The 7,652-nt window shown below is 35.9% G+C and overlaps 1 protein-coding gene across 11 annotated transcripts in view; it reads left to right on the plus strand.

The window, feature by feature from the left end:
- grm8a (glutamate receptor, metabotropic 8a) overlaps positions 1 to 7,652 on the plus strand; it is a 349,513-nt gene that overhangs the window by 189,208 nt on the left and 152,653 nt on the right. The gene's annotated exons all lie outside the window — the stretch shown is intronic.

Genomic DNA, 7,652 nt, shown 5'->3' on the forward strand with positions numbered 1-7,652 from the left:
GTTGCATTATGGGACTTGAGTGTTTTACCGGCACCATGAGTGAGAGTGGTGTGTGTATGAGTGAGGGTCCTCACAGTGTCGGCTATTCAGTGGTTCTGTGCTGTTACATGCTTGGTGGTCTAAATGCTGACACTATCCGATTTACCTAGTCGGCGTGTACGTCACTTCCTCCAATCACTTGGGGTCGTGCTATATATGGGACACAAGCGATCGCTGGATTCAAACCTGCCAGTCATCTGCTTGGTTCTCCTCCCACCCAAATCACTATATTATATTTCCTTCCAACATTTTTATTAATTTCAAACATTAATGAAAAAGCGCCAATGAGCCGCAAGGGAGTGCTTGAAGAGCCGCATGCAGCTCCGGAGCCGCATGTTGCCGACCCCCGGTCTAACGTAACGCCAACCTTGATGTCAGATTCTCATTTTTAGCGGATTGTTCACAATTTGGTTAAAATACTTTAAAAAAAAAATGTAAAAACCTTCTCAGTTTGATTCAAACATATGTTTTATGATAACATCGGCATACATTTAGAAGTTTTTTATGCCCTTAAAATAAACATAGCATTGGACATGATGAAAAAGGTTTATTTTTTTGTCTCCAGAAACACATTTTATCTTTATACTTAGACAATAGTCTATATCATTTGTGTATTTAGTTTTTCCTTTTTTCCATGATTTTTTTTCTTTAATTGTTTGTTGTTGTGTTGTTATGGCATTATATATGAAGAAAAAAACATAGTGCTGCAACATAAAAGCAAACATGTCTGAACACACCGGCGCGCTTTGTTTTCCTGGACGAAAGCTCCGCATTCTGAAACTTCAGGATCTTCTTGTTATTAAGCATCTAATTGCCTCAAGAGCTTCAGCGGCGCTTGTATTTCTGTCTGTGTAATTGGCTTGTGGGCCAAAGATGTGGTCTTGTGCAAACATATGCATCCGAGGCAGAGGCCGCGGGAGAAAGGAGCTAATGAAGGCCCAGAGGAATGTCACTGAGTGTAATCAGCTCTTAAAGTGTTTTGAAGCATTCCTAAAAGACACAATGTAAAAAAGAACCCGACACTTTTACAAGCCTTAACTTTAATGTTAGCTATAATATATTTGTGGATGTGTGTGGAAGAAGGGACTCAGTTTGGATGTTCTCATTTTTCGCATTTATTACTAACAAAGTCATTTTGTAGCGTCAGTTAACCCTTTATCACCTGATGTCGCCGGTGACCCCTAAATAACATTTTTGGACATATTGTAACTCTTTAACCGTTTACGCCATCAAAGTGAATCTGCTGATTCTGACGTGGAGAAAAGCGACCTTTCTTCGCTTTTCACTATTACGCACACATGACGAAAGTGTTGCTAATTGGCGACAGAATCGTTTGATTTATGTTGATTGCGTAAGCACTTCATTACTGTAAATTGTTGCAAATTAGAGCAAAGCTGCTGGAATTGCGATTCCATATATTTTCCAATTGTGGCTGGTCTCAAATTCAGGTTCTTTGTTAGATGTGATAGCTTCAAACTTGTTAGCCCCTGCTGGTTGATCATGGAAGTAGCATTGTTGACGAAATTACAATGATGCAACTCTGAAGCGGAGCTTGGATTTCCTCTACACTGGATGAGAAGCTCCGATACGTGGGTAGATCTGCCTCTCGTGTCCCTGTTTCTCAGCATCAGGTGCAGCAAACTGAGGTGGGCTGTTGGGAGATTTATGTATTTCTGGCACATCTCATTGAGGCTCCAGGGCAGACCTAAGGGCTGTTTGGAGAAAATATACTTCTAGACAAGCCTGTAGACATGAATCTCACTGTAAATGAAAGTTGATGGCTGGGAATTTCTGCTGCGACTTTTGACCCGCGCAAAAAGGGAAATAAAAAAAAAATCTGCTTATCCTAGTCCTACGAAAGTAGACGAATTGATAAACGATGAATGGTGGAAGAAAAAGGCAGACTGGATGGAAAATGGAGGTCAAAGAGTTCCCAGACAAAAGCAACACTTCGTTCAGGAAAATGAATAAAACTCAGAGGGACCTGTATGCAGCAAATGTGGCTGTTTCCCTAAAGGCTTCTTGATTTTTGATCGTTCGATTCCCATAAAAACACCAACAAAATCATGCAGACCTTCATTTCAGACGCTCATTAATGTCTCATTAACATGGCTTCATGTTTGGTTGGAAAATGTCATCCGATACTCCAATTAAACACTTTTTCTGCATACACTTGAGTAAAAAATGTTGTTTTTTATGTTGAATCTGTACTGTTTTTGACGTTTTGGTTTCCCCAACTTGTTGTTTATTGATGTGCTGTCTGTTCCAATTAAATCAGGGGTCTGGGCATTTTGTTCGATACGGTACCGGACGTGGACCGCTCCTTGGAGTGCAGCCGGTACCATAACCCTGACCCGTACCCTAAACCGTCTGCATACCAGTACCACGTCGGGTAGCGTATGTGCAGCTCCGATACCACGCAGTTGTAGTAGGACGTGATACCGGATGCTGTTATGTCCTCAGGATGAGGCCGGTACCCTAAATCGGTCTGCAAACCAGTACCACGTCTGGTAGCGTACGTGCATGGTACCATTCCGATACTGTCCATTATCGTGCAGTTGCAGTACTGTTGTTGTAGGACGTGGTACTAGACTCGGACAGACCCCGCCCCCTGATGGAGGGTAGGGTCCAAACGCCCGTTCTCCTAACCCTAAACCAGTGTGCAAACTAGTATCAAGTCTAGTCGCGTACACATGTGGTACTAGGCGTACGGCTCCCATACTGTCCGATACCATGCAGTTCCAGTACCATTTTAGTAGTACCGGACGCGGACCGGTACCAGTAACCAAACTCTCAAACTCTGACCCGGTACCCTAACTGCTCTGCAAACTAGTATCATATCTGGTAGCATACGTGCATGGTACCATGCGCGCGGCTCAAAACTGTCCGATACCACACAGTTGTGGTACTGTTGTAGTAGGACATGGTACTGGACGCAGACCAGTCTTCAGGATGTTGTGGTACTGTTGTAGTAGGACATTGTACTGGACGCAGACCAGTCTTCAGGATGGGGCCGGTGCCAGTACCCGGGACCTTAACCCAGTCTGCAAACCAGTACCACGTCTGGTAGCGTACACGCGTGGTTCCAATACAGTTGCGGTACCAGTTCCAGTCTGCGTCTGGTACTGGGTTAGGGTGCCAGTTTGCGGCCTAGAGGTCGGGGAGCCCCGATTTAATTGGAGCAGTAAGTACATCAAATAAAGACAAGTTGGGGACACCCAGATCGCCAATTTTTGCTTTGGACAGGTCCTTAATCATGCCTCAATATGTGGCAACTTGGGAAGGAGAAGGTTTTGGCTTGTGAGATATGAGACCAATAGGTCGATTTAGAAGAACTCAACTATCTAATTGTCATAAATGTTTTTTTTATTTTGGGTCTAAAATGAAAAGAAAAGATAAGTTAAAATACTTCTTTCATATTTCATACTTTTCTTTTACCTACATGGAGGAAGTGGACGTAAACCAATTATGCTCCAATTTGAAGCAGTTCCCACTTCCATAATTTCCGGGAGGTCCTTTTATCACACAGTCAGCCCCCCTCATTCACTCTCACAACGTAGTTATTTAAAACCCTTTGAAAGGGAGAAAATAGACGGCGTAAGGATGTGAAAAAGGGCTGAAAAAGGTTAAGTGTGAGAAACCGAGAAGTTGTAGAAGGATGACTCAGCCAGAAGTGTGAAACTAAGGAGCGAAAATAAAGATTTCATGACTGGCTATTTGTAGTACGGGAGTGTGACAGATCCAGCTGTTTGCATGGAACTTTACATCAGCTTGTTGGAAGAAAATGTCAAACTCAGAAGTCACAAAATGTCCTTAAGACAGTGTTCAGGGAGCAAAAGTTAATCAGAATTCAGGAAATTGCTTAATTTAATGTCTTTGTTACTTTTTTATAGTTTAATTTCAATATAAAATAGTAGAAATTATGACAAACTTTAAGGACATAAACAATTACAATGCGATTGAAAAGAGAACAGACTCACAAATGCAGCATCATCTCCATTAAAAGCATTTGGAAAGAAATATTTTACTTAATTTTGCTGCACTGCAGCTTAGAGTCGAGCATTAAAATGGTTAAATCAATTTAGTTTGAATAATTCTGCAGTAATGTTTCTGTAGGGAGTGAAAATAGTCTCACCCAATTTGTGCGCGTAAAATTATTGATTTGTGCGTAAATTTGGATTTGTGTGTGCGCGTTATTCTTGATTTGTAACTCATACAATACATTTTGTGCAGAAGTACAAAAATTACTAAATAAAAAAAATACAATTTACAAATGCACATCTTAGAATTACAACAGCTAGAAAGTAACTACACACTCAAATCTTTAAAAAAATACACACAAAATCACATTTACACACAAATCTGATGTGAGACTCTTTTACTTAAATAAAATTAAAATAAAGTAAATTAATTCACTGTAAAAGTAGGGAGGTTGCTAGTTAGTTGAAGCACTTAAAATGATATAAATTATTATTTATTAAAGTTGTGTATTGCTATTGTTTAGTGGAATTTGAAATTGTAAATATTAATTGCTGTTATGTGTGTTTTTAAGGTTTTTACCTATTGACTGACCACATTGAAAATAAATTAAAAAATAATCTCAACTGGCAGTGAAGTGTGGGGAAAAAGCGTACAAAACATTAGGAAACACTACACATATATGCCCGCTAATTAATACAAAAAAGTCTAATTATGTGTTTTTAAAACACTAAACACACTAAACATTATAGTTTTTTATTCCCAGCGCTCACTCAGGGCTGCACTTTCCCTGTAGTAATTTTTGGTTGGGCATGTGTAAATTGTAAATATATATATATATATATATATATTTTTTTTTTTCATTTTGCAACTTTTGCACGAAAAAAATATTGTATGACTTACAAATTACACACAAATCCAAAGTTATGCAAAGATTAAAAATTACATACACACAAATCGTGTGAGACTGTTTTCTCTCCATATTTCTGGATGCTAAAACAGAACTAATGTTTCTACAAGAACTAAAAAAATTCCGTTTGAAAAAAAATGTGTCTGTGTTGTTGAAAATCTGCTCACAAGCTCCGCTCCATTCCGACGTGACTGAATCCATATTCCTCATCCGATACCTCCAGTAATGTTTTTGTTGCAGCGTTAATGTTAGCTCACGGATGTGAGGAGCTACAAGCTAGCAGGAGAGTGTGAGAAACAGAGAGCTCTCAGCCACGGGGAAAGGGGGCGGGGTTGCTCCATGCCAATGGTTTTGCCCACAACTCATAGGCGAATTTCTAATGAACTACTGCCGCTCTGCAGAAACTATGTCCTAGTAAATTATTCTTTTTTTTTTGGCTAATTACAACAGATCAAAAGATGATATTTAATTTTGAGAACAAAAAAAAATCATAATTTGAACAGTAGTAAATGGCAAACTTTCCTTACTCAGGTTCAAGCTCTCTCCAAGAGCTCAAAGGATTGTGGGTCCAAAATCAGACGTTTTATTGGAAAAATAAGAAACAATTAATATATATATATAAAATATTTGAATTCTTTCAAAAAGCTGTAACTCTGAATTACTGTGTGGTATTTAAACAGAGGTTCCCCAATGTAAACAGAAGGATTACAGCTGATATGAGTCACCATGGCCGCACACATCTGCTCTTCTACCGTCTGATGTTGAACACAGTTTCAATTTTCAGTTTAGTATTCCCCTAATTATTTCCTACATTTAATTCAACTTAAGTTTTTAATAGACATACAAATAATAACGGTTATTAAGTACGCTACAGCCATTTTTCTCGCCGGCATTAAATAGAAGAGGTGCCAAATTAAAAGCTTAAATTAGCTGTAAATTGAATAAAGCAAAATTAGCTTTTTCTATGTGTGTGCATGTGTGGACCAGTCCTGTTTCATTAAGCATTACCTTCCTATTATACTACACTTGAAAAGAAGTGGGTCTAACCTGGAAAAGGGTGATTTCTAAGAAAACAAAAAAAAAAGAGATATTTTATCAAACATTAATCTCCTACTGGCAATGTTACGAGGATGATGCTAATAAAGTTATTCAAATGGAGGATTCATATTTATGATTGTATTTAGAAAATACCAGTTTTTAATGACTGTTTTTCTTTTTGTATTTATTTGTTGCACCTTAAAAGTTGGTGTCTTATTGTTTTTATTTTTACATTTATAAGTTGAGGGGAAATCTATGTACTTTTTACCAGTTCCTACACTAAATTAGATTCTGCAAATAAGGTTTTTAACTGAATGCAATTGTGTGGTAACACTTCACACATCATGAATGCGTTTATAAGACATTTATTAACACAATAAGACAAATAAGGTTTATTAACATACTTAGTAAGAATAATTAACGTCTAAAGTGAGACCATAAAAGTTAAGAGAAGCTTATAACAGAGGTTTAGGGACACCATAAGAAGGAAAGGATAAATCAATAAATTTATTAGCTTAAAGTCATAAAATTATGAGAATAAAAGTAAAAAATGCATGAGAATACAATTATGAAATTATGAGGAAAAAAATTGTAATGTTACTAGAATAAAGTCGTAAAATGATGAAAGAAAATGTTACATTTTACAAGAATGAAGTAATATCATTTCCCATAAATAAATTTGTAAGATTATGAGTTAAAAAAGTCACTATTTTACGACAATAAAGTTATAATTTCACAAGTTATGACTTGTCATCGTTAAAAAGTTGTTTACTTTACGATGACAAAAAAGAACCAACATTGTGTTTCAGTAGAATTAGAGGACATTAGAAGACATTACTTCAGTAATGGTTTCACAAATAAGGAAATGCTAAGTCTTTTAATAAGTAAACATTATTTTATCATAATTATAAGAACATTGAAAAGAATTTCCAGGAAATTGGGTTTCTTCAGTTCTTTAGAGGTCCGATGTATTTTAGTTAACGAACTCCTGTGATAGACCAAAGCCTTTTGGCATCACCATAAATGACTGCAACAAGTGATGTGGATGCAGGCTAACTCCACATGGCTTTTCCCTTGTAAAATAAAGACATATTTATCATGATTTAGCAACTTTAATCTTGTAAAAATGTATATGTTGAATTTATTTTATGACTTTATTAAGTATTTTTATTAATTTGATATTATTAAGTTTCTTGGCATAAAATTATTATTTTTTTCTAATTATTTACATATTTATTTTTGTAAAAATTACAATTTTTTTTTTCATTATTTAGTGTTTTTCTCAGAATATTTAGATTTTTTTTGTCATTATTTTACATGTTTTTTTCTCGTAAAATTATTTTTAAAAAAATTCATTATTTTACGTGTTTATTTTCAGACATTTATTTATTTTTTCTCAGTATTTTACATGTTTATTTTTGTAAAATTACACATTTTTAAAATTATTTTGTGTTTATTCTAGAAAAATTGGGAGATTTTTTTCTCAATATTTTATAATTGTTAAATTACAACTTTTTTCCCATTATTAAACATCTTTATTGTAGTAAAATCACAACTTTTTCTCATTTTATTGTGTCTATTCTTATAAAATGTTGACATTTTTCCTCATAATTTTAAAACTTTAGTGTTCTAATTTTTTAACCTTTTCCTCAAACTTTCATGACTTTATTCTTGTGCACACACACAC

This window comes from Oryzias melastigma, linkage group LG23, assembly GCF_002922805.2.
Source record: "Oryzias melastigma strain HK-1 linkage group LG23, ASM292280v2, whole genome shotgun sequence".
Taxonomy (NCBI): Eukaryota; Metazoa; Chordata; class Actinopteri; order Beloniformes; family Adrianichthyidae; genus Oryzias; species Oryzias melastigma.